Genomic DNA, 19634 nt, shown 5'->3' with positions numbered 1-19634 from the left:
TGTCCCCAGGACAGTCCTTAACACACTTGTCCCCTAGCCCTGGCCTGTCTCACGACTCCCACTCTCCCCACTTTTCCCCAAGCTGACTCAGCACCAGCCCTGCTGACATCCTCACGATTCTTCAAGCAGCTCCTGCTGTGGAGCTCCCTCTCCCTAGAAACTCTCTCCCCAAGATCTTCACCTGGCTGCTTCCCTTAATTCCTTCACATGCCTGCTCAGTCAGCAGCTCCTTAGGCCCATCAAAAGGATCATCTCCATCCCCACCCCTGTGTCATTCTCCACCCCATTTCCCTGCCATCTTTTCTCCACTGACACCTGTTAGCAGCTGACAACACATCAGATATTATCTGTTTAGAGAATCACATGCTGCTAGATCAGAGGCAGGCAAACTACAGCCCCTGGACCAAAGCTGGCCCACAGATTGCGTGTGTAAGTACAGTTTTATTGGAACAAAGCCGCTCCTATTTGTTTACACATAGCCTGTGGCTGGCTTTTGCACTATAACAGCAGAGCTGGTTGGTGCACACAGGTGATCCTCCACTTCCTCGGTGCCCTTTCTGGGCCATCCTGGAGTAAGTGCTATCTGGTTTAGCTGAGCTGACCTCATAGGGTTCAGGTGGTGCCCCACCCCAGGTGAGAGCCCAGAAATGGCTTTCCATAGCTCCTAGGATCAAGATAAACAACCTCAACTAGGTCAGCCCGGTTGAGCCTCTGCCTGCCCCTCTAGCCTTGCCTCTCTCTCCCCTCTCCCCTCTCCTCTCTCCCCAGACTCCAGCCAAACTGGCTGTCATTCTCAGAAAATGCCAAGTTCCTTTCTGCCTCAGGACCTTTGCACTCGCTGTTTCCTCTGCTCAACAACTCCTCCCCCACCCAGCCCTCTTCGTAACTAAAACCGCTCCTTTGCTGAAGCTTGGCTAAAGTGTCATGTGCTCTCAGAAGTCCTTCTGACCTTCTTGACGAGATCAGGCCCCACTCACACTTCCCTGCCCTGCTCCACTGCACTTCTCACAATTCTAATTCAGTAATTCTGTAGTTACTTGTTTATCATCTGCCTCTCCCCCAACTCCCAGCCCCACCTCCACCGATCAATCAATTCCATGAGGACTCTCTCACCACCGCCACCACCACCACTGTATTCCTAACGACTGGACAGGACCTGCCACAAAGCAGGCCCTCCAAAAATATTTGTCGGTCTGCTGAATAAAGCATGAAATATTTAAACGACTCCTCAAAGATGCTAACATCCAAAACAAATGGTAGAAAGACATAACCTTAAGAGAGGGTGATTTGGTAATATCTATCTAAATTCCAAACGCACGTATACTTGGAATCAAGCAATGTCACTTTTAGAAATTTATCCAGCACATGGGCAAAATCAGGTATGCATAAGTTTAGTCAGTCCAGCCCTGTTTATAATCCCCACAGACTGGAAGCAACCTACTGTCCATCAGCTGGGGGTGGGTTAAATTCTGTCATTCACATAGTGAGATACAATACAGTTACAAAAAGGGTTGAAAAGGTTCTTTATACATTGACATAGAACGACCACAAGATACTGTTAAAGATGCACACAGTATGCATAGGATAGAAACAGAGGGTGAGTATGTACACACACACACATACACACACACAATGCTTATGGGTACACAGGCTTTCCCTGGAAGTTACAGGTAACAGTGATTTCCTCCAGGGAGAAGAGCTAAGTAATTAGGGGCAGAGGCAGAAAGGAGACTCTGATTTCTGTACTACATTGAGAATAGAAAGATAATTTCCAAAAGGCACATGTTTTTATTTTATTTATTTTAAAGGGGGGGGGACATAACATGATATATAGCAATGACACCTGGTTTAGGAAGCAGGAAATTGCGTTCTAGTCCTACTCTGCCACTAACTAGTTGTGTGACCTTGGAAAAGTCCCCCACCCACTCTAGGTCTCAACCTCCTCATTTGTAACAGGACGGCGTTAAACCAGATCAGTCTCCTTGGCTGCTTCTGGCTCTGACGTCCTTTCATTTTTCTAACTAGAGTCTGTAGGGTCTAGGGTTCTTGTAAAGCTGCAGTTCAACATAAACTTGTACTTGTGCCTGCACACACACGCACACACAGCCTTCCTGGCAGGTAACAGAGCATAGATTTTTAATCTAGGAAGAGATCCAGGTCAAATCCATGTCCAACAACATTCTGATAATCCATTGCCCTGTGAACCAGCAAAACAAAACACAGAAAGCCTCTTAGCAAAAATTCCGGCCTTATCAGAAAAACTGCATTACATCTTATCAGAAACAACCCCTCGGGGCTGATGTGAAAGTCACAGAAACTTATTGCCATAAAAACACACATCACTCACACTCCGGGGCAGCAATGAAAAAGAGAAAGGCCAGTTTGCTGAGCAAAAGCATTTAAAGCATTTACATTGGTTTTAATTAATCCAAGCAGCAGAGTTTCTTTTTTCTTCTCTCCCCAAGATTTTGAAAGTTTACCCACAAGCAAGTAATATGGAGGTAATTTATAATCATTTAATTCTCATTCCCCTGGGTATTTGACAGTAATTCTCACAGACAAAAGGCTCACGATTAAAATATTTCTTTAAGTAGCTAGGATTCTTCACTATTTCTCCGTAAACAACTGCCACCCTTGCAGATAACTCCCTCACTGTGCCCACACAGCACTGGGCCAAGTTCGTCTCATCTCAGAAGCACCAGACCCTCTCAGAAGGGTTTCCAAAAAGCTTGCTTCTCTTACCACTCGCATGATCTTTGCTATATTCATGTACCACCAGTGAATATTATTCACTTAATATTTCTATGTAAATTCGTTCGCATATTACTTTCTTTCTTTTTTTTTTTTTTTACGGAAACTTTACACCCATACCACAAATGGAAAATCAGTGTCACCTCCATAAATAGAAGGTAGGGTAAAACTACAATCAAAATAAAAGTTACTAAGTTCAAGCGAGACACTGTTGCTAGCCAAAGGCTCTGAGCCTGAGGCCCACTTTTCTTCCTCCTTGATGCTCTTTATTTAAATAAGGTATCATTTATACGTACAGATTTTGAGTGCAGAGTTCAGTGAGTTTTGCCAGATGCTCTATACCCTTGTCACTAGCACAATCATGACGCAGGACATTTCCACGACCCCAGAAAGTCTGCCTTTTTTAAAGCTGGCACTGGGGGGAGGAAGCAGCAAGTATCAGAAAGAAAGGCGTTAAAGACACAGTAGCACCTGACGGAGGCCTCACTCCTGACTCAAGAGAAGGCGCCCTGCCATGGGGATGACCCGCGTATGCAATGTACTCATTGGGGCGGCCCGTGAAACCATCCCACTTGCCATGCGAGGTACCCAGCCCACACTCGAGGCATCAGGATTCCGAAAGAGGCAGAAGGTGGAGGCAGAGATGAGGGATTCAGAGGTGGCTGCTCTCAGTCCCCTGTGCCTCCATCCTTTGCACATGCTGTTCCCCATGCCCAGAACACCCTTCCATACCTCCTGTCCTCACTTTTCTTAGCAAGCCACTATTTGTCCATCAAGATTTCACTTGGGCCACCTCTTCCTAAAAGCTCTCCCTAGGCTGGATCAGACACTACAGACTCTGTAGTGTTGCCAGAACCTGAAGAGTCGTGTAGTGAAGTCTATCAAGTATAGATTCACTTGTCTGTCTCCCTACTAGACAGTGAGCTTTTTGAAGGCAGATAAAGGCCGATAATAATAACAGCAGCAGCAGCTAACACGTGCTGAGAATTTATACGCCAGGCAGGCTCTGTTGTAAACACATTACATGTAGTAAACTACTTAATTCTCACAACCTGTGAGATGGGCACTGTTTACTCCCCTTTTATAGATGGGTTGACTGAGGCACAAAGAGATGAATTAACTTGCCCGAGGTCTCACAGCTTGAACCCAGCAGACCTGAGACCAGGGGTTCTCAACCTCAGAACTACAGACACTGGGGGCTACAGACTTCTTTGCTGTGAGGCTGAAGCATGTTCAGAAGCATCCCTGGCCTCCACCCACTAGATGCCAGTAGCATCCCCTCCCCTCTCTCAGTTGTAACGACCAGAAGCATCTCCAAGCATTGCCGAATTTCTCCTGCGAGGCAGAATCCCCCGCAGCTGGGAACCACTGCTCTAGGCCCTACAGTTCCAGGCCCTGCACGCAGCCGAGGCCCAAAAGAATGTTGGGAGCATCCATCCACGAGTCAAACCTGAACTGATTCAGAAATGAGACATCTGCTCCCCGTCAGCCCTAGCAGGTAAATCATTTCTGCAGCAGACATCTGAAAGTCGAATTATCATCACCCTTCCTTCCATCAGGTTCCCAGGTGCTCACCCCAACATCTAGGCCCCATGAATATTTGGGGAGATCTCTGGCCACTCCCCAAAACCGCAAGACAAGACTGCTGGGGAGGCCAGTCCAGCCCCGCCCTAGCAAGGCGTCTGCACTGAGGTCCGGGTCTCGGTCCATACACAGTGCTAGGGGCCCCCCAGCTCCATGGCTTCACCCCTCTCCCCCACCCCCCGTCCGGCTGTGTGACCTGGGGGACCTCTGAGTCCTCGTGTATAACACAGTTGCTGAGGTTGGTGACAATACCCACCTGATGTTTCACCTTATCCACATGAAGCCCAAAACACACAAAATAAACACTCAGTAAATGGGACCTTCCAGTAGAGTCGTATTATCATTATGGAAAGAACGGTCTTCTAAGTGAAAATGCTCCCCTCGCTCTGCTTTCATTGCCTTATTTTACAACGTGAAAGTGTGACACACACTGGCCCCCAAGTGCCTTCAAAAGCATTAAAAAAGAAAAAGGGAAGACATTTTTATAAACATAAAATGGACTGGTCAGCACTTTGGGAATTCTATTTTTCTGCTAGCCTTCAGAAGATATGTAGAGTAGGTAAAGAATGCTGAACACCCCCTCCACTCCATGCTTTGTACTCCCTCTTCTGGGGTACCTGGGAGCTGATCAACTAAATCTTACTAAAATGTTAGTGACACAGTGTGCAGTAACAAAAGTGATTCTCGCTAACACATCTCTACCATATACTCTATACCAAGAACCACTATGTATGCATTTAGCATATACTAATGTTTGTCTTACAAAAGGCCTACGAAGCAGGTGATAGAGTTTCCTCATTTTATAAATGGGGAACGTGAGGCTCAGAGAGGGTGATTAACTTGGCCAAGGTCACACAGCTTCTAAGCGGCAGAGCCAGATTCAGTCTCAGGCAGCCCACCCAGCCCCTCCACCCGCATAACACATGAAAGGGGATATTTCCTGGATGGTGATACCTTAATTCCAACACATAGAAATGAGGTGTCCCCAGAATGGGAACTGCTCTGGAGCCCCATCATGAGGTAGGCTGCCCTAGACAACTAAAGACACGGATTCCTTTCTTCTGGAATATTCACAATCCCTCCAGTTGCCCCAGGATTGAGTCAACGATTATTTAAAAATCCCACTCAGGCCACAAGGAGCTCTCTGCCAGTGCCTGCCCTCTTGGAGCCTCTGGCGGGCCTGTTGCTCACCCTTAAGGACACACGGCCAAGTCTGAGACAGCCGCCAGCGCCAACTCACCAGCCAACAGATCGCTTTTGAAAAAAGGAACGGCAAGAGAACATCTTCTCCGCCTAGAACTACAGGCGGGTGGAATTTTCAGGAAGCAGAATAGAATGACCAAAATAGAAACCCAGCTAAGGAACCTACATGAGGCATCTGTCCTTTGGGGAGGGGGGAAGGGACTGCACGAACCGGTGCTCTCAGGCTTGAACGACTCGGAAGAGAGAAGCCAGGGCCTGGCCTGGAGGCCAGACGCCCCTCAGGCCGGCAGCAGGGCCCCAGAGCTGCGGGTCCACCCCTGTCCGAGGTGACAGACCCACCGCTCAAAGAGCTCACACCCCAAGGCGGTGTGAGTTCCGGGCCCTGGGTTTGAGACATCACAGTCTGTTGCCATGGCAGCACTAGGATGCCACAACCTGGCACTGCACACGTGCAGCCAGAGGACAGCGGGGAGATGGAGGGAAGGAATCCCGCCTCCCTCCATCCCACTACTCTCATAACCTCCTCTGTGTTGGGGGCCGCAGGAAATGCCAAGAGGAGCAAAAGGTGGACGGATTTTTCATCTGGCAGCTTGCACCACCTCTAGGAAAGACCTTCTTTGAAAAGGTACAGATTGCGCTTCAAGTAATCAATTCAGCACTTAGCAAACTTTCCAAGGGCCCCCATGCCCCTGCTGCCCCGACCGTGCAGACGCCGAAGAGTAACTGGATTCCCAATCAATGAATCGACGGAGAATCAGGTTGCCACACCCATCATTCAGAGATGACATACACAGAAGCAGGGCATGAGAGGTGAGAAATTCCATCCAGATAAGTCAGGTCCAGAAAGGCCAGAAAGGGAAGAAAGGCAGTTTACCATCCTGTCTCGTCAATGTGGAACCACTAGAAAAAGCCACCTTGAACGCTATGCTCTTTGCTCACCTTGACCCAGCTAAGGCAGCTGTCTGCCTTCACCAGACAGGGCAGAAAGGAGGGCTCGCTCCTGCCTCCCAGGCAGCCTGCCATGAGGCCAGGCGCCCGGGACACAGGATCCGGGACCCGGGACAATTTGCAAGCACCGAGCCTTACAGACTGGCTACTGGCACGGCTGTTTGCAAAAACACACGCACCCGCAGGCTGACACGTATTCCTTTTGGAGAGAACCAGAGAAATGTATGGAATCTGCAACCCATGTGCCTCAAGGTCAGCTTTTGGATGGGGGCAGCAGAGGCCAGGCATCTGGCAGACATGGGACCTCACCTCTGTCCTCAAATGGGGATAGAAGGAACTGGTTGCAAGCCATTCCATGGGGCCCTCGCGCTTTTAAGAAGTTCAAAGACCTTCCTATTTTTATCCGTTCACTGCGCCTCGAGCTTTCCCGTGTATTACCTCTCTCTCTGGGGTTTACAAGCACCCTGGGAAGCCGGAACCACCAACTCCTCTGTGTTACAGACGGGGGCCCTGAGACTCAGGGGCGCGAGGATTCACCCAAAGGCACAAGAACAATCAGGGGCAGAGCTGGGGTTCAAACTGAGACATCACTTAAATGCAGTCAAATGCACAGATATTAGAAGTACACCTCGTGCCTTTTTTTTTTTTTTTTGCGGTACGCGGGCCTCTCACTGTTGTGGCCTCTCCCGTTGCGGAGCACAGGCTCCGGACGCGCAGGCTCAGCGGCCATGGCTCACGGGCCCAGCCTCTCCGCGGCACGTGGGATCCTCCCAGACTGGGGCACGAACCCGTGTCCCCTGCATCGGCAGGCGGACTCCCAACCACTGCGCCACCAGGGAAGCCCCACCTCGTGCCTTTTTACAAATGTATGCACCGTGTAGCCACCAATCAAGATATGGAATGTTTCCATCCTGCCAGAGGATTCTCTGGTGGCCCTCCCCAGCCAATAACCCTCTTTCAGGGGGACCCGCTTACCTACCTTCTCTCACTATAGCCTGGGTTTGCTGGCTTTGACCATTGTATAAATAAAACCGTACGAGATGTGCATGTCACAGTTTTCCTCAACCTTATGTCTGAGATGTAACCATGTCATATGCAGCTGCAGTTTCTTTTGCATCTCTGTGTAATAGTCCATCAGATGATAACATCAGACTTTGCTTGTCTGGTCACCTTGACATACTGCCTCCATTTTTCAAGAAGACAGCCATTTGAGATTGAACTTGTGCTTCAGGGAGATCCATCTCTAAGAAAAGACAGTGTCTCCGCATTTGTCACGCAGTGCTCAACAGAGAGCGACTTCCTCGCCAAAAGGAAAAGGAAATATCTGGTCAGAAGAATTAGCCAGAAGTAGACCTCAGATAATCCTTCCTCAGAAACGGGGCTTGCATGGCTACCCCGCCTCTCTGTCAAAGCCCTGCACAAGGCGACATGGGCACGGCCACCTTCCTTGCTTTCCTTCCTCTAACTCACTCAGCAAAGGCCCCCTCACCTTTACGCCAGCCCCTCAAAGAGCTGTACCCTTTATGGAGTCCTACAACCCCTGTCACGGCCTGCAAAGCTGATGTCCACTTTTCCTTCAGGCAACTTGAAATCCAAGTGGAAACTTCCACTTGAAGACAGTAGGGCCCCATAACCCTTGGCCAGGGGCAGAGACTTAAAATTAATACCTGATTGACAGATGGGTGCTTTATTTACACTCGTCCCCAGGAGCTTTCACTTTGGTGCCATGTTCCCCGAGGGCGGGCACACTTCATCCGTGGCCCCTGCCAAGCCCGGTCATTAATGACATTCCTCCTTTCTCCTTGGCAACGGAAGTGATGTCACCCGTTGTGGATTTCAGACCCTCATCCCACCTTCTTAGGATCACACAGGTAAAAAACAGCCCCTTTCTGAAGTCTTTACAATGACTTTTGCAGGCACTGCAGACTTAAAGCGTTCCCCATCTCCTCGTCTAAGGGTCACCCTTTTTCAGCACACCCAAGCAGGTTTGTTTTGATAAGGACCTTTATAAATCCTGAACTTCGCAGGCAACTTTCTTACTTCTGACAGCTCACTCAGGCGTGGCTCAATTAAAATTCACACAGAAGGACTGGCTTTTAGAAATACGTCGTATTAACTAAAACAGTTCCAGGTGAGAAAATGGTCTTTCCCAAAACCTCAGATTAGGACGCATGGAAGGTCCCCAAATGCCAACTCGGGAAAAGCAATCTCTCTGCTCTTCCTGTAGCTTCCCGTCTACCTTTAATATATTTCTCTTGCAGAGGAAAAAAAGCACTAAAAGTCCAAGGCAGAGGACTTTAGATCTAAATGCCAGTCCGTAGGAGATGCAAGGGACAAAGGAACACGTTAAAAAAAACACCACAGGGGGGCTTCCCTGGTGGCACAGTGGTTGAGAGTCCGCCTGCCGATGCATGGGACACAGGTTCGTGCCCCGGTCCGGGAAGATCCCACATGCCGCGGAGCGGCTGGGCCCGTGAGCCATGGCCGCTGAGCCTGCGCGTCCGGAGCCTGTGCTCCGCAGCGGGAGAGGCCACAACAGTGAGAGGCCCGCGTACTGAGAAAATTTAAAAATAATAATAATAATAAATAATAATAATAACAATAAAAAAATTAAAACACCACAGGGATGCCACTGGCAAAATCCATCACGTGGAGACCAGCACAGGAAAAATGACCCTGCTTCTTCAACAAATAAACAGCAAGAAAACAGACTGATGGGGATTTTTATAAAATAAAAGAGACATAAATGGCCATGTCAACCAATTACAATGTGAGGATCTTGTTTGGACCTTGGTTCAAACAAATTAACCATAAAAAGACCCTTGTGAGACAAGCAGGAAATTTAAACACTGGACATTTGAAATTAAGTATTATTCCTTTTCAGGTTTGATAATGGTATTTGATTTTTTTTCAAGAGCCCTTATTTTTGAGCTACATACTATTTATTAATAAAATATTACGCCACCTGGAATGTGATTTAAAGTAAGCAGGGGTGGAGATGCGGAGAATACACTGAGGCAGAGATGAAATAAGACTGGCCTTATGCTGATAATTGTTGAAGCTGGGCACATGGGAACATGGGAGTTAACTATACCACTGTCTCTACTTTTCCATATATTTGGAAAAGTTCGTAATAAAAGTTCAGGAAAAAGTCAAAGGCAGTTCCTCTTGCTTTGGGGGAACCCACGTGGGGCTCTGTTCCAGGTAGGAAAGCTGACAGCCCCTGACGCATCCCAGGAAGAGCCTCAGGGCCGAGTCTTGCCTTCTTCCCTGAGCTCAGTTTGGGAACAATCGGCCAAAACCGAACCTCGCACCGGCCCAGGGAAGCCGAGTTTGGCTGGAGCTCTGCGGAGCCCTGTGGCTATTTCCTGTGCTGGGCAGAGAGGAAAGAGGAAGTCCCTTCGTGGGGGGAAGCCACAAGGCATCCATCACGCTGCACTTTCCAAGGCTGCCTCTTCCTGGCCCTGGCTCAGGGGGTCCTGGGGGGCCAGGGCAGGACACCTGGGGAGGTCCTGCCTCTCACAGAGGCAGCCACAGGGAACCTTGCAGCCTGCAAGTCAGGTCAACTGAGAAAGCTTTTGCAGCTGGCCAAGTTCTGGGGCCGAGGCAGGGGCCCGATGAGTCAGAACTGATGGTACGTAAGTTAGATAACTTGCTGTGATGCCGACTGAAGCCCAACAGCCAGTGGCTCCTCTCCAAAGAGCATCTTCTCCTAAGACCCAGGATTCATCAAAGGCCAAGGCAAAGACTCTCTCCTCCAAGGAACCAGTGCTCTCAAGAAGTCAGGCGAGCCAGAAGACATCTCAGAGCCCATCGCCACTGCCACCTGACACTCACACAGCCCTGCGGCCTGCACTTAATCACAATGCCTTGTGGGAACCTGCCATCACCACCCCCATTTCACAGATGAGAAAATACAAGCGCAGAGGATCAAAATCACCTGCCCTGAGGCACACCACTAATAAGGACTTATGCAACTTTTCATCCATTTATTTGGCAACGATTTATTGCATGCTTGCTAACGCCAGGTACTTTTGCTTGGCCAAGGTCACGCAAGTAGGAGACAGCTAAGTCAGAGTTTCAAGCCAGGATTCCCTGATTTCAGATCTGGTGCTCTGACTTGCTGAGCCAATGGCCCCTGGAGTTGGGGGGAACATGTACCCCAGGAGGCACACACGACAATCCACTGGGATGTAGAAAGAAATACAGGAACAGCAGAACTCCCGTTTATATTCTGTCTTTTCCCACTTTCATTTTTGTTGCATGTTTTATGAGTATAATCCCATTAGGACAGCAGTGAACATACAAAGGATAAGTATATAAATATCAAAACACACGAGGTGAATGCACCCCATGCTGGTGTACAGGGGACCCAGGAAAGCTGGAGTCAGTGAGATACTGGCTGAGCTGTAGTGCTGAGGGCAGAGACCTGGGATCCTAACTGCCTGGGTTCAAGGCCTGCCCTGCCATGTACCACTCAGTGACTCTCAGCAAAAGTTAACTGACCCCCAAGGAGTCTGACTTCACCGGTCCTGGGTACAGCTGGAACAGTCTAGCGTGTAGCCAGGATTGAGGACCACTGGCTACCAATGCTGCATTTTTCAAATTTATTCAACCCCATCACCGTACAGGACTAAAAAGCCTCAGGAACCAACTCAAATAACACAGCTTTAAGATTTTAAGAACCCCTACTCCCGATCAAAAGCTAAGGCCACCTTAAGAACAGAAGGCCTTTAATTTGGAAGCTGGGATGGCATGTGTGCAATAGTAAAGCGTGATTAAGGCACCTTTCTCCCTAGTCCTTTTGATTCCCTTGACAAGGCCGCGGCTCAGATCAGCCCTCATTTCACCTTTCCAGCTGCACCTGGAGACACTATTTGTACAAAGCAGGCTTATTAAGGCCTGTCCTTAACTCGACACAGACGGCAACGTCTCTGAATGTCACATGTGTTTAGCGAACTGCTTGCTTAGGGTAGAGCTCTATTTTTAGTAAGCACCAAAAAAAAAAAAACCCATGATACTATATCCCAGCACCTCATTTGTCCCAATTTGTTTACCAGGCTGTGTCCCACATTGGCCTGGGGGCCAGGCAAGGGCAGGACCACATCTCATTCACCTCTGTACCCCTACAGGGCCTGGCACAAAACCAGCATTCAGTGAGTGTTTGCTGAAAGAATGAGGTTTAAATTGTGCCCTGTGAATGGGTTGAGAGCAGGTGGCCCTGAGTCGAAGTGCAGGGGACATTAGGGCTCCAGCAGGGCCTGTGACCCTACCTGGAAATGGTATAAAAGGTGCGCTGGGGGCAGAGGGGATGCTGGTTGGGGTGGGGGTTTGTGGAGGGGGGGAGCAGTGCAGGAGGGGGTGCACACGTGCAGTGTGCTCCTACAGCGTATGGGACCTGTGGCTTTTATCAGCCTTTCAAAGGGCTGTGACCCGACAAGTTTAAGGATCACCAGAATAAACTTTACAAGCAATGACCAGGAGTCCATTTTCCTTTCTGAAAGGTCAAAGTTAACACCACGTGCATCGGGTTACCAGGAATCAGAGGAGGGACACACCAGACCCACTGAGGTAGACTAATTTCTTCTACAAAGAAATTAAACTTCTGATGTGTCTGCTCACAGCCAGCACACCTCTCCCCTCCAAGGTGGGCAGTAGCACTGGTCAGGACCCCGTAGCCCTGTCTCCATTCTTTCTATCCATATTACTACGTACTTAGCTCTCTCCCTCAGTAGCAAAAACTAAGAGTTTACTTTGAATGCCTCTAGGCAAATAAATCTGAAAATCCAGAGAGGTGAAATAAATAATTTCTTAGGAAGATAAAGTTTACCAAAATTGACTCCAGTAGAAATAGAAAACGTAAACAGACCAGTTCCCATAGACACAATCAAGAAAGCTATTGCAGAACCACCCCCATGAAAAGGCACCAGATCTAGATGGTGTCACAGAGGAATTCTATCGCAACTGGAGAAACTGGATAGTCCCAATAATACACATGCTGTTCCTGAACATAGAGAAGGAAAGAAATTTAAACCTAACAGCATGCCAAAAAGGACATTACAGACAAATATCACTCATACATACTGCTAAAAGAAATCTTGGACAAAACATTATCCAGTAGATGCCGGCCCCATCACCATAACAAAATAACACACAGTGAGCAAGTGGGGTTGATACCAGGAAATTTCAATATTAGGAAATCTATTAATATAAGTGATCTTAGAAGAATAAAATCATATTTTTCCATAGGTGCTCAAACGTCTACAGCATAACTCAACTCCCATTCTTTTTTTTTTTTTTTTTTTTTTTTTTTGCGGTACGCGGGCCTCTCACTGCCGTGGCCTCTCCCGTTGCGGAGCACAGGCTCCGGACGCGCAGGCTCAGCGGCCATGGCTCACGGGCCCAGCCGCTCCGCGGCATGCGGGATCTTCCCGGACCGGGGCACGAACCCGTGTCCCCTGCATTGGCAGGCGGTCTCTCAACCACTGCGCCACCAGGGAAGCCCCTCAACTCCCATTCTTAATCAAAACTCTCATGAAAATAGAAATGGATGAATACTTCCTTAACGTAATTAAATACATATGTCTTGATTCCAAAGCCAACACTGAAGGTACTCCTGCTGGGGTCAGGAACAAAGCAAAGATGCCTACTTTCCAGGACCGTGTAGAAGCTACTAGAGGTACCAGACAATGCAATCAGAGGAGAGAAAACAATTAGAGGCTCTAACTCACTGAGGGCAGGGACTGAGTCTCATTTTCTATTATATCCCCAGGATCCAACACCATAGGTGCTCCATAGTTAGATGGATGAGAAAATGAATAAGGACTCACGTTACTGAACACCTCTATTAACAAAATCAAGGCTTTAATAAAAAGCTAGTAAGAAATCACACTCCATGTTAACTGATTTAAATGGGTTAAGCCATTCAAGGCAAACAACACTTTGAGGTGAGTACTGTCATTTCAGTCATGTGACAGCTGAGCCAACAGAGGTCCAGAGAGGTTAGATGACTTTTCCAAGATCACTCTGTTGGTAAATGTTTTAAATTCCAGTCTTGCATGGTACCAGGCCCCTAACAAACTGCTTTACATGTGTCTCTCATCAAGAGAGGGAATGAGGAACAGAAGACAGGCTCTGGAGCAGGACTGCCAGGTTCATATTTCAGCTCTGCCGTTTACCAGCCCTGCTTTCTTGGGAAAATTCCTTCACCTCTCTGTGCCTTTGCATCCTCCTCTGTAAAATGAGGGTGACAAGAGTGCCTACCTGCTAGGGTTGGAGGGGTACTGCATGAGCTAATGAACATCTGCCACATGTTCAAGCTCCATAAACTGAGCACCCGACTTCCCCCAAATTCCCTAAGTGCCGACACCAATCTCTGACAACATCTGTCCCATGAGCAGTCCTCCTCCCTCTTTGGGTTTTTTGCCAAGCCCATGCCCGGAGTTAAGTACAACACCTCATGTGCATCACCAACATACTGTCACCTGGGACAAAGCCCAATAGCAAGATAAGGGCTAGTGTTGGCCCTTGGGGCGGTCCATCATGTGGAAGAAGAGAGAGGGGACTGCTATTAACATCTGGATGAGCCAGACCCACATCTGGTACAGCTCGCTTTAGCCTCTCAAGGCTCCCGACATCCTTTCTCTTCCTGAGCCATGATGTTTCTGTGCTGCCGACTTCCCAGCAAGGGGTCATTATTCTACAGATTTCAGAGCATAATGCCTCACTCCTTAAGTGGGGCTGCACACAGTGACCTCTTTCCAAAGAGCACAGTTCAGAAAGGAGTAACCTTACAGTGGAGGAACCTGCCAAAGGCTACCTCAGCCAGGTGATCAAGGCCATCATCAGTAGTGATAAATCATGTTGATAGTAGGTACCCTTGATATGATGGGATGGAAATGGTCACTTTACCTCTGTGGTCTTCCTCTCCCAAAACCCACAGCCCTGTCTAACCATAAGAAAAACATAAGACCCCATTGAAGGGACACTGTACAATGTACTTGATCAGTACTCAAAACTGTCAAGCTCTGGGCTTCCCTGGTGGTGCAGTGGTCGAGAGTCTGCCTGCCGATGCAGGGGACACGGGTTCGTGTCCCGGTCCGGGAAGATCCCACATGCCGCGGAGTGGCTGGGCCCGCGAGCCATGGCCGCTGAGCCTGCGCGTCCGGAGCCTGTGCTCCGCAGCGGGAGAGGCCACAACAGTGAGAAGCCCGCGTACCACAAAAAAAAACAAAAAACAAACAAACAAAACTGTCAAGCTCATTAAAAATAATAACAATAAATGACAGTCTGAATGTGAATAAAGTATGGACTTAGGTCCATAATACTGTATCATAATATTGGCTCATTAATTATAACAAATCAACTAATCAACTAATGTAAGATGCTCATCATATAGGGGGCTTGGTGCAGTGCTGGGTATATGAGAACTTGCTGTACTATCTTTACAACTTTTCTGTAAATCTAAACTGTTCCAGAAAATAAAGTTTATTTTTAAGAAACAGATTCTGGGGCCTTCATTGTGGTCATTTAGACACCCATCTGGCAGCCACCAAGCACCCCTTGCCAAGAAAAACTATAAAAAGCACCTCCCATCGGATTTGGCTTGGAAACTGTTCCCCCGGAAATCTCCCCCCACTGCAGGAAAAAAAAATTCGTTGATTGTGAATCTGGGAGGGGTGTAAGTATTAGTTCCCTGCAAAACATGAGTTTAATCTTAACAAACAGCAAGACCACTGATGCTAGAGGGATCGTTTGCAGATTCTTAACTGTGTCTTTTCAAAGCAAAGGATGGCCTCCGGATTGCAACTCAAGAAGACTGGTCTCTTTGGCTGGATAATTATTTCCACCTCCAGCCAAATTAGAGAATAATTACGAATTACCATCTTCACTTGGTATCCGAGTGAGGGCATCTCCGAAATCAAAGCAAGCCCCTCACCTAAGGAGTTTCACCTGAAGACGCCGTGGAAGGAAAGTTAAAACTTCTCTGCCTAACCCAGCATCTCTGGAAAACAGCAAGCCCCGGAGAGTCCGGAAAAGGCTTCCTACACACAGCAGGCAGCACAACCCCTTCCTGCTTTCCCTAATGCAGCCAAGCCCAAGTGCATCTGGAAGTTACCACCAGACCTGCCCCAGAGGCTTCAATAAGCACTGGCTGGGCTAGGCTGTCAAAATCAGGAAGCCTGGTTGGGTTTTTTTTTTCCCAAGACAACCTGCTAACCAGAAAAATACAGTGAGGTTGGGTGTGCGACCTTCTCCTTCTGACCAAGGGTCCTGTTAAACACGTGAAATGACGGCCAAGCCTGGGGAAATCCCCGGTCCCCAGCGCAAAGCGCACTTGAAGTCACCGACCGACAGGTCGCTGAGGCAGGAACAGCCTGCATCTTCCTGAATCCACAGGTCGGCTCCCCCCAACCGCCCACAGCCATGATGACCGCAGGGTGGGGGATCCCTTAATAAAGCTCACACTGAGCCATGCGGGGTGATGTGCAAACACAGCGGCAGACCCGAGGGAGGAAATGGGCCAGCCGCCTAAGATGAAGTCAAACCACCCTCCAGCATTAGATACAGACAACCTCTTCCTTAGTGTCAACACAAAGTCCCCAACGACGGGCTCGCACGCGGTAGTGCCCGGAGGTGGGAGGATCCGCTTCACCTGCCCTCTGTTTGCACCAGCCCCTTCCCACGAACTCCATTCTCTGGCTTCCTCATCTCCTCCCTCCAAAGGCAAACCGGTAGCTTCCGCTGCCCTCTGACGACCAGCAGCAGGCAAGAGGCCAGCTGAGACCCCTGCCACCCTTGGCTTTGCTACCCGTGACAATCAGGGAGACGTAACTGGAAACCAACGCCCTACCCGGCAGAGTGAGCCTAGCGCCCCCTAAAGGCGGCTGCAGTCCCTGACGCCTAGCGCCCTCCCTCTCAGCCGGGGGGGAGAGGCAGCCCCCCGCTCCAGGCCCCCCAGTAAGTGTGACACGTGGGGCAAAAGGGGGCCCTGTGTCCACTGCCCAGGCCCAAGCCCCAGCCCGGGCTCGGAGGCCAGGCCGGGGCGAGCCTCTACCGACCTTCGATAGGATTCAAATAGTCATAATCGAAGAGGATGGAGAAGTCGAACTCGTCTTGGGAGCTGCGTCCAGGCTCGAGGCCCGGGGCGCCCCCGCCGTCGGGGTCGGCCTGCGGCTCCTGGGCGTCCATGGCGCGCAGAGCGGCGGGAGGGCGGCGGGCCGGGGGCGAGGGCGGGCCCGGCTGTCTCCTGGGCCCTCGTCGGGGGTGGCGAAGGAGGCAGGAAGCGGGGCGGAGAGGCGGGTGGAGCGGCGGGGTCACTGCCCTCGTGGGAACGCACGCCGGGTCCGGGGACGGCGCGCCTGGAGCAGCGGGTCCTGGACGCTCCCGCGGGAGCCGAGCGGCGGCGGCGGCGGCGCGGGCTTCCTGCTCCGGGAGGCACCTGTTGCAGCCCGGGGAGGGGAGGGGGAGGCGGGGACAGCGCGGCCGGGTCGGCGGGGGCGGGGCCGCCACCCAGGGACCCGGGGAGGGAGGGGGGAAGGGAGGGGAGGAGTGGCGGGCGGGCCCAGGAGGAAGGAGGCCGCCCCCTGGCCCTGGCCGCACTACCCGGGCACCGCGCGTAGCAACCCGCCGGGGCCACCGCCAGGCCCTCTGGTGCGGCCGCTGCTCCTACCCTCCCCGCGGTGAGCTCTGCGCCCCTGCCGGACCCAGAATCCGGATGAGAAAGCTTCTTGCCGTTTACCCTCTATGACCGGCTGATCCCAACCTTTTCCCTCTTTTCCAATCTAAGGGGGCGGGGCGGGGGATGGGGGGAGGGAGTGCACCCACGCCCTTCTCTTGCAGACTCGGGTCTCCAGGTGCCTCTCTGCCCACAGCTGTGGCATGATTTTCACCTACATCAGTCATCTGCGTGCCCCTGAACTCAATTTCAATTCTGGGAAAGAATCAGAGATACTCTCAGAGCGCAAGTCCCACCTTTACATCTATACCTCTTGGCCACCTGACATGGGCTAGGTGCCGGGGACGCAGCATGAACCAGACACTGCTGGGGCTCAGTTTCTGGTGGGGGAAGAGTCATGCAGGAGATAAACAGGGGAGCAAAGATCATCCCCGTAGGGTGTCAGGAGAGAACTCACCAGAGATATAGGGTAAAGGCTGGGGGTTCACGAGGCTTTGGTCACTTCGGTGGTCAGGTAGGGCCTCTCTGGGAAGGTAGCATTTGGTTGAACCAGACTGATGGGAGGATCTGGGGGAAGAGTGTCCCGGCGGTGGGAACCAAAAGAAAGTAAGAGCCAGAAGGTGTTCTCGTGTGGGAGACCAGGAAGGAGGGCAGTGCAAGTGGAGAGGTTGGCAGGTGACGAGTAAGCCTGGACGCTTATTAAAAACACAGATCCCCAGGCCCCTCACTGGAGCTTCTGAAACCCTAAGTCTGGAGTAAAGGCTCAGGGTTGTGTATTTTGAAGCATGCACCCAAGGTGAATGTTATGAACAGGTACATTTGGGGAACAGTACATAAGAACCTATTACCACCCCCCATGAAACACTTCCAGGGGTCTCGGACCAAGTTAGCTAAAGTCAGAAAACAGAGTCACAGAGGTAAAAACGGTGAGATGAGAGCAGTGGCCTCAACCCTCATGGCACGTTAGCATCACCTGAGACAGTTTAAAAAAAATGCCTGTTTCCACGTTTCAATCCAAACCCACTGAACTGGAACACCCAAAGCTGTTTTTTTTTTTTTTTTTTTTTAATGACCTCAGATGAATCTAAAGGGCAGCCAGTGTTGAGAATCGCTGGATCAGAAAAGTAGGTGGGAGAGGTTCATGGAGTCCCTGAAAACCACAGCTTGATCTCATCTGGGGACTGACTCTAACCCTTCCCCACGTGCCAGAAGTATAGAGAAGATGCACTCTTCAGGGGGAGCCATCTCTGCTCCGTTAAGGGGTTTGTGTGACGCTATCAATCATCATTCATTCCACAAATCTTTACTGGGCACCTGCTAGGTACCTGGCACTGCTGCAGATCTTGAGGATGCAGCCGTCAGCAGGACATGGCCTCTACCCTCATCATGTTTCTATCCTGTTAGCAAAGAGACACAGCAATGAATAGCGCTTTCCAAATTGCACTTAGACCAGTGGCTCTTAACCCAAGCTACACATTAGACTCACCTGGAGAGCTGTTCATAAACTTCAAATGGCTGGGCCCCAGGAGGGGCCAGTTATAATCAGAACGTTTGAGGCCCAGGCATCAGTACTGTGTAAAAGCTCCCCAGATGCTTCCAATGTGTGGCCCGAGGTGAGAATCACTAATTTAGACACAAACTCCATTCCAGGGTCCTGGGCCTGGCTCAAGATTTATGAACTTTCAGAGTCTTGGGAAGCACTTTCTGGCTGTCAGAGCATAAACAAATCCTCTTCTTTGTTTCCTAAGCATAAGCATAAGTATGTTGGGTGTATCCAACAAGCATCTTAGGGGTGGCTGATAAATTTAGGTCGAGGAGAGGAGGTAACCCAGCTGCGACACTTATAGCCAAGTATCTAGAAGGAGATGGATGCTCTTGGGTCCCTATGACAGGACTCAAAATCCAAACCCTGAAACTTGGTCAGGGATCAACAAAGGAACCAACCAGTCCTTGTGATATAGAAAAGGAGAAAGGCTGGTGCCATCCTCAAGTCTCCCTTTTCATCCCTCCATCCATGATGAGTAAATGCCTCTAATCTAGTGGACATCTATCGATTTTGCCTCCCTGGCATCATTCCCCACTTCTTCTGATAACAACACCCCAGTGTGTTCCTTTGGGAAACTACTCTTGATACAATCTTGGTAAAATTATCAACCCAGCTGTCTCATACTCCCCTGGCAAAGAAGTGAACAAATGATCCAGGCTTGGCCAATTGGAGAATTTTATCTCCACTAGCCTATGAGACCCATTAGGGCAGGGGTCATGAGTGCCTCATTCACAGCTTTATGTACAATGGATGGGTGGATATGCAGATGGATAAATGAATGGATAGATGAGTGGATGGATGGATGGACAAATGGATGAATGGATGGATGGATGGGTAAAAGAGTTTGTCCTTATGTATATAAGATCCTTACATTTCTCTTTAAGGGCCCTCCTCCCTGAGGCTTCTTCCTCTGGCCACCCAACT

The 19634-nt window shown here is 49.9% G+C and overlaps 1 protein-coding gene across 6 annotated transcripts in view; it reads right to left on the bottom strand.

The window, feature by feature from the left end:
* NFATC2 (nuclear factor of activated T cells 2) overlaps positions 1-19634 on the bottom strand; it is a 160699-nt gene that overhangs the window by 128568 nt on the left and 12497 nt on the right. The window contains exon 2 of one of the 6 annotated variants that reach the window (XM_082600579.1): positions 17622-17731. The exons of the other annotated variants lie outside the window; for them this stretch is intronic. The gene's annotated coding sequence lies outside the window, so the exon portion shown is untranslated. The remainder of the gene's footprint in view (positions 1-17621; positions 17732-19634) is intronic. 6 annotated transcript variants of the gene reach the window in all.

Source organism: Mesoplodon mirus (assembly GCF_964341445.2).
Source record: "Mesoplodon mirus genome assembly, chromosome: 15".
In the NCBI taxonomy this organism is placed as follows: domain Eukaryota; kingdom Metazoa; phylum Chordata; class Mammalia; order Artiodactyla; family Ziphiidae; genus Mesoplodon; species Mesoplodon mirus.
The sequence above is the reverse complement of the archived record's forward strand: the minus strand, read 5'-3'. Positions and strand labels throughout refer to the sequence as shown.